This window comes from Carcharhinus amblyrhynchos, chromosome 12, assembly GCF_965287045.1.
Source record: "Carcharhinus amblyrhynchos chromosome 12, sCarAmb.v2.hapA, whole genome shotgun sequence".
NCBI classification, from domain to species: Eukaryota; Metazoa; Chordata; class Chondrichthyes; order Carcharhiniformes; family Carcharhinidae; genus Carcharhinus; species Carcharhinus amblyrhynchos.
The window spans coordinates 79,341,640-79,351,460 of record NC_137335.1 but is presented as its reverse complement, the minus strand read 5'-3'; the positions used below and the strand labels follow the sequence as shown (position 1 = coordinate 79,351,460).

At 43.5% G+C, this 9,821-nt stretch overlaps 1 protein-coding gene across 2 annotated transcripts in view; it reads left to right on the top strand.

Moving 5' to 3' along the window:
• The first annotated feature begins 585 nt into the window (after positions 1-585).
• fam120b (family with sequence similarity 120 member B) overlaps positions 586-9,821 on the top strand; it is a 61,795-nt gene continuing 52,559 nt past the window's right edge. For both annotated transcript variants that reach the window (XM_080200808.1, XM_080200807.1), the window contains exon 1: positions 586-640. The gene's annotated coding sequence lies outside the window, so the exon portion shown is untranslated. The remainder of the gene's footprint in view (positions 641-9,821) is intronic.

The window sequence follows — 9,821 nt, the reverse complement described above, 5'->3', positions numbered from 1 at the left end:
CCCAAGAAGATTCAGTGACTATCCTTTTGCAGACCCACAAGACAGATCTGACTCCATATTGGTCCATTTATGGGGTGGCACAGTGGTTAGCACTGCTGCCTCACAACACCAGGGACCTGGGTTCAATTCCTGGTTTGGGTCACTATCTACATGGAGTCTGTATGTTCTCCGAGTCAGAGTTGATTTCCTGTGGGTGCTCCGGTTTCCTCCCACAGTCCGAAAGACGTGCTGGTTAGGTGTATTGGCCATGCTAAATTCCCCCTCAGTGTACCCCAACAGGCAACAGAGTGTGGCGGCTAAGGGATTTTCACAGTAACTTCATTGTGGTGGTTAATATAAGCCTGCTTGTGACACTGATAAATAAGCTTTAAAACTATTGCCGTCCAAGAAGCAACATTTTCCAGTTTCATAAATAAATAGGATAAACTTTACAAACTTGAAACTTTGAGCTTGAGGTTCAGCAGGTGCCTCCGAAGCCAGGCTGGGGAGGAGAGTGAATGGGTCCCGGGTGCTGGGAGGAACAACACTAGGGGGCGCTGTCGCGGGGGTGCGCGCACGTCAGCTCCGGGGGGGCGCACGTCAGCTCCGGGGGCGCGCACGTCAGTGCCGGGGGGAGCGCGCACGGTGGCGGCCAGCGCAGGTAAGCAGCTATTTAGAGGCGTTCTCACGAGCTCTCCCTCCATCGCCAAGCTCCTCCAGCTGGGGATTCAGACCGGCCCTGAGCTCCTCCTCAGGGGCTCCAGTGCTGCCAATCCGCCCCTCAGCCCCCGGCTTCGGCCCCGAGGAGGGGACCGGCCCCAGGCCGCGCCCATCCCCGGCCTCGAGTTCAGCCGTTGCCGCCTCTAGTCGTACCTCACCCCGGGCGGATTGTGTATGTTGGTGTCTGTTGTGCTTTGGTGGGTTGGGACTCACTTCCCACTTAAACTGCAGCAAGGACTGGGATTGAAAGTTTCATGACGTGGAGATGCCGGCGTTGGACTGGGGTAAACACAATACGAAGTCTCACAACACCAGGTTAAAGTCCAACAGGTTTATTTGGTAGCAAAAGCCACTAGCTTTCAGAGCGCTGCTCCTTCATCAGGTGAGCGGGAGTTCTGTTCGCAAACAAGGCATATAAGGACACAAACTCAATTTATAGAATAATGATTGTAATGTGAGTCTTTACAGGTAATCAAGTCTTAAAGGTACAGGCAATGTGAGTGGAGATAAGGTTAACCACAAGTTAAAGAGGTGTGTATTGTCTCCAGACAGGACAGTTGGTGAGATTTTGCAAGCCCAGGCAAGTCGTTGGGGTTACAGATAGTGTGGCGTGAACCCAAGATCCCGGTTCAGGTAGTCCTCGTGTGTGGAACTTGGCTATCAGTCTCTGCTCAGTGACTCTGTGCTGTTGTGAAGGTCACCTTGGAGAACGTTTACTCGAAGATCAGAGGCTGAATGTCCAAGGCGGCCTTCTTGATGCACTATAGCGCAGAATTGCTGAGCAGAGACTGATAGCCAAGGTCCGCACACATGAGGATGGCCTCACCCGGGATCTTGGGTTCATGTCGCACTATCTGTAACCTCCACGACTTGCCTGGGCTTGCAAAATCTCACTAACTGCCCTCCGTGGAGATGATACTCATCTCTTTAACATGTGCTTAACATTCTTGCCATTCACATTGTCTGTATCTTTTGAGAATTGATTAGCTGTGAAGACTCACATTCCAATCATTATTCTGTAAATTGAGTTTGTGTCTTTATATGCCATGTTTGTGAACAGAACTCCCACTCACCTGATGAAGGAGCAGTGCTCCGAAAGCTAGTGGCTTTTACTACCAAAGAAATCTGTTGGACTTTAACCTGGTGTTGTGAGACTTCTAACTATTGAAAGCTTCAGCAGTATAGTTACCCCTGGTGTCTGGCCATGTGTGTCAGGACAGCAGCTACTTTTAAAGTTGCAAATATTTCTCAAATCAAATCTTCTTTATTGAGGTTGGATTAAAAACAAAGTAGTTATTGTGGTGGATCTCCTACCTGAGGTATTTTATTTGTTAGTCCCTTGCTGAGTTCAAGCCTGCTTAAGTGGTGGTGATAATGGGCCATTACATGTGGAAAATATAATGTTCCACATTATATGTGGAAAATATATGCTTTATGCTAATAGTTATCATTTTAACGTTTTATGTCAGATTATTCTCACCATTTGGAAGAATTGTTTCATTAGCCAGTGGAGACAATGACTCCACCACCTCGTCATTACCCTCTCGAGCGCTCTCCTCTGCATCTATGTAGAAACTAGAAGCAAGAGTAGGTCATTTGGCCCTTTGAGCCTGCACAGCCATTCATTACGATCTTGGCTGATCATCAAAATCAATATCCTGATTTCCCCATTTTCCCTCATATCCTTCAATCCTTTTAGCCCCCAAGGGCTATATCTAATTTCTTGAAATCATGCAATGTTTTGGCCTCAACTATTTTCTGTGGTAGTGAATTACACACATTCATTACTCTCTGGGTGGACAAATTTCTCCTCACCTCAATTCTAAAAGATTTCCCCCAAGCCCTCGAACGATGACTCCAAGTTCTGGAGCCCTACCCCGCGTCATCGGGAACACTTTCTGAACCTACCCTGTCTAACCCTACACCTACATCAAGTACCTCCCTCTCCAGTCCCTTCTCTGATCTTCATACCCTTGACCCTCTTTTTTTGGTTTTCGGATCTCTGTCCTCTTGCTGTTCATCACCCTCAATGGGCATTGCTAAAATCGATTATCTGTTTCTTACTACATTGTTCTTTGTAAATTGGCTGCAGCTTTTTCTGCGTTGCAACAACGACCACTTCAAAAGTACTTGGCTGAAAAGTGCTTTTGGAGGCTGTGAAAGGAGCTATGTAAATGCAAGTTAAAGTTATTCTGCGAAGCTGTGAGATGGTACTTCAGTTGCAGAGGAAAAGAATGTGCAGTTAAGAAAATTTATAGTTCCACTATGGTTAAAGTGGTTAAAAAGGCATGAGATCTTGAAATTACGTTGAAAAAACTGCTGATTTGGCTTCAATGGAGCATGATAAATTCGGAACATTGAAGGCTTTAGGAATGTGATGGCTTTTGAGAAGGTGCAGAAAAGGTTGACAAGAAGGGTTCTAGGGCAGAGGAACTTCAATTACGTGGACCATATGGAGAAGTTGGAGTTGTTCTCCTTGAAGAAGGGAAGGTTGAAAGGATTTAATTTGATTTATTATTGGCACATATATTAGTATACAATGAAAAGTATTGTTCTTGCGTACTAATCAAGCAAAGCATACCACACATGGAGAAGGAAAGGAGAGGGTGCAGAATGTAGTGTTACAGTCATGGCTAGGATGTAGAGAAAGATCAAATTAATGTAAGGTAGGTCCATTCAGAAGTTTGATGGCAGCAGGCAAGAAGCTGTTCTTGGGTCGGTTTGTACGGGACTTCAGATTTTTATGTCTTTTTCCCAAGGGTAGAAGTGGAAGAGAGTACGTCGGGGTGCGTGAGGTCCTTGAGTACGCTGGCTGCTTTTCCAAGGCAGTGGGAAGTGCAGTTAGAATCAATGGGTGGGAGGCTGTTTTGCGTGATGGACTGGGCTTCATTCTTGATCCATTGTAGTATTTTGCATTTTTGGACAGAGCAGGATCTATACCAAGCTGCGATACAACCAGCAAGGATGCATTCTATCTATAAAAGTTGGTGAAAGTCGTAGTGGACAGGCCAAATTCTCTTAGCCTCCTGAGAAAGTGGGCTTTCTTAATATAGTGTTGGCATGGAGGGACAAGGATAGGTTGGTGAGCTAGATACCTAGAAACTTGAAGCTGTTGACCCTTTCTACTTCATCCCTGTTGATGTAGACAGGGGCATGTCCTCTACTACACTTCCTAAAGTTGATGACTAAGTACTTCATTTTGTTGACATTGAGGGAAAGATAATTGTTGTGGCACCAGTTCACCAGATTCTCTATCACATTTGATAGAGGGGTCTAAACAGAGTAACTAGAGAAAAGTTGTTCCCATTGGTGGAAGGGTTTAAAAACAGAAGGCACCAATTCAAGCTGAATGGCAAAAGAATCAAAAATGACATGAGGCAAAGCGTTTACTCAGTGAGTGGTTAGGATTTGAAATGCACTGCCTGAGAGTGTGGCAGAGGCAGATTCAATCATGGCTTTCAAAAGGATATTGGATAATTGGAGAGAAAACACATTGTAAGACTACAAAGCGAAGGCAGGGCAGTGGCACTAGGTAAATCACTCTTTCGTAGAAGTGGTGGAGGCTGCCTCGCTAAATATTTTTAAGAAGCGGGTTGATGGGTTCTTGATAAGAGAGGGGATTAAGGGTTATGGGGAGAGGGCGGGAAAGTGGAACTGAGCCACAACAGATCAGCCATGATCTTATTGAATGGCGGGGCAGGCTCGAAGGGCTAGATGGCCTACTCCTGCTCCTATTTCTTATGTTTCTTATGTAGTGTGGAATCAATGGGCTGAATGGTCTCCTATGCAATAACTGTTAGTGATTCTAGTACTGAGAATGTTGAAATGCTTATTTCTGGAAGTGTAGAACGGTTCATAAATTTCCAAGGAGCAGTCACAGACCATCTGATTGATGGAATTAGTTGTAAGTTAAACAGAATTAAAATAAAGCAAATAATTTAGCAAAGTGAATTCAGAAAAATAGACTTCTGACACATTCTGTTCTGTGTTCACATGTAGATATAGCATTAAATCGGGTGCCAAACTTTTGAATGTTATCTGAATTCCAGTTTCCATCCTTGTGGATTTTCCCTGAGTTGGATGATGATCAGGTTGGCTGTGATTCTCATACAGCGGACGATGCAGTTAGTCACCGAGCCACAAATCTGATTTTTATTACATAGTTGCTGAATTCAAATTGGTGTTTCACAGGCAGTACGCCACAATGAATTCTTCTTTATTTTGAGAGGCATGTGTGTGAGGAGTCGACCAAAATCCAAGGACCTAGACATATCTTCAGCGAACATGCATCTTGTTTTCCTGTAATTAATCAGTTTTCCTTTTGCCAATAGCAATAATAATGTAGAATAAGGACCTGGCTGTGAAGATGGAAGTCAAGGGACTTCAGCACCTAGACAGCTCCTTTTTCCAAATGAGAAAGTGCCCTAGTGAAAGCAAACATTCTCGAAAGTTGATGGGCTTGCCTCGGAGATGGCACTTTTTCTGCATGACTACCTCAAAACTCCCACTACAATTGTGACGAGTTGTTGGAACCTTCCGAAACGGTTAAATTATCGGCCCGATCTCCATTTTAGCAAGAAAACAGAGCTTCTCTCAGGCTATTCTGAGACCCCCCCCCCTCGTCTATGCTAAGGATCACTGTTTCTGACCAATTTATTGGCAATATGCCACAGGTATTTTACACCCTTTCCCTGTCCATATATCGAGCAGGGATCACAGGGATGAGACTTTGGGTAACAGGAATTTACAGCATTTTTCATCCACAGAAAGAATATTTTTATTAAATGATTGAACTGCAGTCCTTATGACTTCTGCTGGCAATGTGATCTTAAGCTGCAAATTTATCCCATTAGTTTTGGCTTAGTTAGATCTATTGCTCCCTCTACAATACAGTTTTTCTCCAGCCCTTCCAAAGGCTTATTGCAGGGGAGAGGGTTTAGTCTGTGCAGGAAAGTGTCAATCTCCACTACGGAAGGATTGCTCTCTAAGGAATAGTAAATGGAACAGAATTTAATAAACTCTGGATTAAATGTGCACCAGATCACTGCTGAATGTGACATCAGCGTTTTTTCTTTTTAATCACAGCAGTTACTGTATTATTCTCATTATTTCCTATGGTTTAGCCAGGACTGCATTTTGCCTTGCCCTCAATTTGTCGATGTAACTTGGAAATTTTATCTATTATTCAGGCACTGTGCTGATATTTGAGAAGGCCCCAATGATTTTGAGTATTAGGGGCAAAAAGCTGCAAGTCACATTTGCAAGTCATTTGTCTTAACATCTTGGTTCATGATCTTACACTGCTGCTCGCTTTGAGAGACAAGAGTGTACTCTGTTCCTGATAAATGAGTGATGCATATCCCATGTCAAAAAATTGCTGGAGATACAATCCAGGTGATTGGCACAGGACTCAATGGCCTAAAGTTGGACTCCTGCCACTGTTTGACTTGCATTTAGATTTGCGTTCATTTGTTTCAGCTAAGACAAATTCCAGGGCCACCACTTAATGATCTGAAAGTAGATTAGACGCTAAGGAAATGCTTTAATTCACTTGTTCAGCTCTCATTATGACTCATACGGTAAACACAGTGTGTAACTGGCTTTAATTCCTGGTTTGATCTCGGTTAGTAAGGCACGAGGGAGGAGAAATCCACAATTACCTCCAGTGGCCCTAGATCTAAAGTAAAGAAAATTATATAATATTTACAGTATAGAAACAGGCCTTTCAGCCCACCCTGATCCGTGCCAATATTTATACTCCACGTGAATTTCCTCTCGCCTTCCTTCATCAGAGCCTGTCAGCGTGTCCTTGTGTTTCTTTCTTTCTTGCATGTTTCATATTCTTCCACCGTATATGTAAAGAAGTTCCTCTTGAAATCTCTACTGTCCTTATTAGTGACTATCTAGTACTTTGGTCTCCCCAACAAGTGGAAACATTTTCTCTATGTCTAGAAGTGCAGTACTCAGAACCGAAAGTACAGTACTTTAGATGAGGTTGAACCGGACTGCAACACTGCACTGCATTCCCATTTCATAGAATCCCTAGAGTGCAGAAGGAGGCCATTCGGCCCATCAAATTTGCATCAACTCAGGACCTTATCTAACCTAAGTGCATGAGGCGCTATCACCAGGTTTAATCGGTGCCAGTAAGTAAAGGGAAAATCACACTTGAATCTTTTGTGTGAAGTTCTTAATTCATCAGACCAAATTACTGCCACCACTGCTATCATTGCTCATGAGAAATCCACAACCATGCACCCCCAGACTTGCTGCATGATTGGGTCCAGTCAACCAGGGTTACCACTCCTGCTGGGGGTATACCTGTGTGAATATCAGCTGAAAGGAGGATAGGCTTCTCCTTGAATGAACAGCTTATCAACATTTGCTAAGTAAGTATGCGTGCAAATAGCCACTTGAATAAGGTACGGGAGGTTGCCTTGTGCGCGTAGAATTTGTACATCATCAAGGGGTCAGCATCTTCAGCAAAGAAGCTAAGGAGAAAAGGACAACGCCACAGCTCCATTCCAATCCAGAAACAGTCTCTATAAATAAGCATCACAATCAGGTCTAGCTGTAACGAATGGCTGATAGAGTAACAATACGAACTATATGGCACAATATCCCTTGTATGTAAGATGGTGAAGATCCAACAGACCAATCACACGTGGATTCTTTTAGTGTAGGTCACAGAAGCTCGGTTTTGGACAATAAAATGTAGTCCTGGACCTTATTAAAATAGGTAGTTATTGTCACTGGAACATCTGCCAAAGAAAGCATCTTGGTTTTCTAACGATAAGGAAACCCCGGAGGGAGTCTACACTGGGTGCATATATATTACAGAATTTGCATAATTTTTTTTGCTCACGTTTGCTGGGACATTTTTAAACTCTTTCTCAAGGTCAAAGGTTTTCTCTGCAGTGCTGTAATCTTTTCTGAATTAGGGTTGCTATTTTGAACATCAAGCCCAGGCTACCTTCCCCAGGGACTTTGACTGACTCCTCATTTTGCTGCATCTCTTAAATTTATGCAATGCCCATCTCAACTATTTCAATTTGAATAAAAATAGTTTCCTGTCCCAGCCATGATAATTGCTGAAATATTGAAGCATTGTTGCAGTATAAAGATGATGGTTACCTGGCTGCGGGTGACTTTGTGGAGTTTGCACATTCTCCCCTTGTTTGTGTGGGTTTCCTCTGGGTACTCTGGTTTCTCCACAGTCCAAAGATGTGCAGGTTAGATGGTTTGGCCATGCTAAATTGTCCCTTCATGTCCAAAAATGTGTAGGGAATAGGGCAGAAGAGAGGGTCTGGGCAAGATTCTCTGACAAAGAGTTGGTGCAGAATCAGTGGGCTGAATGGCCTCTTCTGCAATGTAGGGACTCTATGATAAGGTTCATGAGATCTTACCACCAGGTTTAGTTGGTGCCCATAATTAAAGGGCAAAATCACACTGGAATCTTTTTGTGTAAAGTTCTTAATTCATCAGCTCAAATTACTGCCTCTGTCACTGCTCATGAGAGACCCATGACTATCTTCCTGTATCCAGTTGAAAACTTCTCTTCCCAGACACAAGAAAAGATTGGTGGGGGCATTACTATAATTGCACTACTGGACCTTTCTCACAGGCCAAGTAAGTAAGGGAGACACAGGGCGCGATTTCCCAGTTCCACCAAAGGTGATTCCCCACGGTGGGTTCCATGGCTGCAGGATGGGCAAGCCAAGCAAAACATCATAGACACTGGGGGAACTGGAAGATCCTACTGGCTGCTAATGGCGAGCTGCCTCCACCATTGGAAAACACCATGGAGGGCTGGAAAATCCCACCTGTAGTCTGCTAATGTTGCACATGCAACTGTTACACTTCACTCAAATGCCAGTGGCAGTATTTGCGAGGTTTGAGTAGATCCATGGGTGAGATCCTCCATCTGTCATCTTCCTCTTCCTCAAAACCTAACTGTTCAAACAAGTCTTGCGTCTACTTCTGGAAGTCCATACTAAGTGTTGATCAGTTCTTGTATGAAGCTGATGTCAGTCCTAAATTCTTTCACTTTTTTTCTCTCTATGATGTACACACTTACCCAGTTCTACCTCTGCCTTTCTCCTGCTCTGATTGCTACCCTGCTCTTTTGAGAGTTCAACATTTTCTTGGCTTTGTTGATTGCTGCTTGACATTGCATGGGCGTGTTGAGGCTCTTGTGCTTTTTCTGACTTTATCCTTTGCTATTTCTGCGTCATTTGTAAAGTATGTATGGTCTTTAGTTTCATGTCCAAGTACAATACTTTGCCTCCTATGTCAAATATTGTCTGCCATTGTTCTGACCACATATGTTTTTTGTCCAACGTTTTCTATTAACTTTTAAAGCATTTCCTCCAATTCCTCTGCCTTTCCTAGATTGATACCACCTGCAAATTTGACCTTTCCTTTACAACTCAGGGAATGGCTACAAATTTAGAAGCATTAATGGTCCTAAGACTAAGGCATTCTGCTCTCCCCTCTGTTCCCATCTGGCATAGCTCCTTGTACAAGTATCCACGGGATGGTGTGGTTGACTATCCTGAAAGCCACAAAACGATTGAGATGAAAGAGAATGAGTGCTGCACCCTGATCGTTGGACAGTATGTTGTTGAGTGAAATATACCTGTTAGTCTCGGTGCTGTAGATGAGATGAAAACCAGCCTGGAGGGATTCACATCGAGGGGCATGGGCACAAGATTTAGTGCAACACACTCCACCATCTGAGAGAGGAAAGCATGCGTTGGAGAGGATGGGAGTAAGAAACTGACAGTCACAGCAATTTTGAAAGGACTGAGAGGGGAAATAAACCCTCGATGAAGGCCTTAAACCAGTTTAAATTATTATGTTAGCGCAGTATTTGGTTTTCTTACAAGGCATATGTCGTTTACAATGTAAGGTTGACTGGCTTGGTCCTCCCTTTTCCAGCTGGCATGATCAGTATAACGCTATCCCTGACTACTATAAAATAACGTAGAGTACTGCTGGTATTATAGAAAAACAGATAATTGAAAAAGACAATGCCGTGATGATTCAGGTTAAATCACAACTCCATTGCCTGATATCTGTTTTTGGTTTAGAGTAAAATTTGTAAAAGCACATGAAATGAA